The 3108-nt window shown below is 35.3% G+C and overlaps 1 pseudogene; it reads right to left on the bottom strand.

Annotated features, from left to right (window-relative positions):
- Window positions 1–403: 403 nt before the first annotated feature.
- On the bottom strand, window positions 404–2712 carry LOC124935706 (annotated as a pseudogene).
- Between the last annotated feature and the right edge of the window lie 396 nt (window positions 2713–3108).

The raw sequence follows: 3108 nt of genomic DNA, 5'->3' as shown, positions 1-3108 counted from the left end.
AATCACTCTAAATTGAAAATTAACTTTAACACAAATGTTAGTTAATATTGTAACCCTGAGAATCTTGACCCGGAAAATAGATTAATCATTCGTCACGAGATAGTCACAAATTTTAATCAAAACAGTTTGTTTGTTTTTTAAAAAAAAAAAACTAAAAAAATAAGATTATTTTCTAGAAAAAATCAGGAATAATTCAAAAAATAAATTTAAGAGTATTTTTCTTTCTTTCATTTTATTGTAGTTAATCTAAAATATTTGTTTCATTTAAGTACTATTTATTTTTAGCAAATTTGGTCCGAAACCTGAAAATTTTGCCATGTCGTGGTGGGTTCCATTTACTTTTCTAAACTTTGTATTACAATGGATTTGTTTTATTATGAAAAAATGAAAATAACCATATTTCTAAAACAAGCCCAACATAAATCTTATTTATTGATAGAAACAACATTTATTTTAGTCCAATTATAACATAACATTAAATAATGGACATAGCAAATAAGCACACTACTACTACAATATTCAAATAAAACAGAGTAATGGTAGAAGAAGCAACGAAACACTCAAACGGCGAGAACCACAGTCTCCAACGTAAGCCCCGGCCCAAACCCAAACAGGACTCCCCATTGAAGCCCTTCTCCGGTCGTCTTCAACCCTTCCTCCTTCGATTTCCTCCTCATCTCATCCATTATAAAATACACACTCCCGCCCGACACATTTCCGTAATTGCTCAACACTTTCCTCGACGCCCTAAGCTTCCCTTCTTTCAACCCTAACTCCGTCTCCAACCGATCAAGTATCGCCGGACCACCTACAAAGGCGGAGATAAAATTAAAAATATACCCGTGTTAAAATTTTTCATAAAATCTATCCGAGTTAGAATAATAATAATATCCAGCAAACAAATAAACAAAATATTGTTAAACGTTAATTTTTTTAGCGACGAACAACTATCAATAACGACGATATTTATTTTTCGTTGTTATTGACATCTACCTATCATATATCCGCACATGCCTACCTGGATGAGGGATCCAGAAAATCGAATTCCAATCTGAAATCCCCAACGGTTTAAACGCATCCACTAGGGCTTTCTCAATGTTCTTCGATATAATCATAGCAACATCTTTACTCAGATTAAACATCAGCCCTACTTCACGTAGACAACCCACATTCGCCCCATCGCTTTCAGGTAAAATCGTTTGCGCCGCAGATACCAATTCGAACAACGGCTTCTCCACCGTCAAAGGATCAGCTCCGATTATAAGGGACCCTGCTCCGTCGCCTAACAACGATCGACCGACTAGGTCGTCCAGATGAGTCTCGCTTGGACCGCGGAAATTCATCAAGGTTATCGCTGTGCAGATGATGAGAACTCTCGCGTTCTTGTTGTTCTCAGCGAAATCCTTGGCTAATCGGATCGCTGTTCCTCCGACGAAGCATCCTTGCATATAAATCATGGTACGTTTAACTGAAGGATTAAGTCCGAGGAGTTTGGTCAGATGGTAGTCTGCTCCGGGCATTTCGAATCCGCCATTTGAGGCGAAGATCAGATGGGTGATCTTTGATTTGGGTTGTCCCCATTCTTCGATAGCTTTCAAGGCTGCTTCTTTTCCCAGTTTTGGTGTCTCAACCACCAGAATCTCTTGCCTTGTATCCAATGACGGCGCCATGTGCTCGCATAATTCTGGCTTTTCTTTCAAAATCTCCTCGGTTAAGTACAAGTGTCGCTTCTTTACCATCGACTTCTCGCCTGATCAAGTTTTAGAAGAAAATTAGAGTTTGGGTGGACTTGTAAAGAAATAAAAAGAAATTATGGATGAAAATGATGAATCAACGTTGATTTTGATTGATATTTTAGAATTATAGATTAAAAAAAATTAGAAAATTAGGGGTGAGTGATTTCACCTATTTCTCTAAGTAAAAAGATTTGTTTACTCTAATATTTTCGTTTTTAGACTCCGTTTCGTTAACGATAGGTACTTGAGTATCTGGGATCTCCTATAAACCCATGTAGATTCGCAATAAATGTCACGGGGATGATTCTCTTTCACGTTTTAAGTTAAAATAAAAGTCTGAATATTAAAAATAAAAATGTAGCTAATCTAACTTAATATGTAACCAAAATATTAAAGATCCATAACAAAGGTAAGTCTGTATTCTTTGATAACCGGACAAAGTACTATGACTGAGATTAGTTCTGAAAAAACTGTGATATCTAACCTATGTTCACTTGGTGAGCCGTCTGATGGGCAACTATCGACTACGGTTCGGAGAGGACTCAGTGACCCTAATTTGATAACTCGACAACGGACTATGACCGAGGTTAGGACTTGAAATGAATGAGTCTTGTTTAGAAACATTTGGAGTTAGAGGATTAATTAAGGATATGAAAACGTTAACAAATTTATTAATTATCTTATCCAAACATTCTAAATAGATATTAGACAATGATGACATAAAACATATTTCCAACTAAATTTATAATCAAGAAGAACATGAAGATTACGTACACATGCGCTCAAACTTTTCCTTCAACTCAGTCTTATGTTGGCTGTTTGTGACACGAAAATAATAATCCGGATAAGTGCTCTAATCGACGCAATTAGAAGGAACTGCGGTTCCGATGGCCAACACAGTGGCAGGCCCCCTAGCACGCTGCTCATTCCTGACTTGCGCGAGAGTTACCATATTGGCTGGAGAGCTGCTTACCATATTTGAATTCTGAAATTGATGTTTTATTTGAAATGGTTATTATGTGGCTTTATCTATAAGAGAATGACTTACTATATATATATATATATTTCAACAAGATACTCGAATCATCATATTATTATTTGCTTAAAGTATAGAAAATATATAAAATTTTGAACTTGTCATCATGATACACGTTTTCATAATAAATTTTCTAATTGTTTTTGGAAACGGGTATCTGAGTTGAATATCGAAACAAAATTAAAAGCTGTTTGAAAACACTCTTATATGAATGGTAGCTGGGCATCTGGCCCAACTCCAACCACTTCTCTCTATTTATAGTTAGAGCTTGCTAAATGAATTATTTCAAATAATATAATTAGTTTTAAATAATTTTAATTTGTATAAATAAATTAA

The sequence above is a fragment of the Impatiens glandulifera genome, chromosome 4 (assembly GCF_907164915.1).
Source record: "Impatiens glandulifera chromosome 4, dImpGla2.1, whole genome shotgun sequence".
NCBI classification, from domain to species: domain Eukaryota; kingdom Viridiplantae; phylum Streptophyta; class Magnoliopsida; order Ericales; family Balsaminaceae; genus Impatiens; species Impatiens glandulifera.
This window is presented reverse-complemented; position numbering and strand designations above follow the sequence as displayed.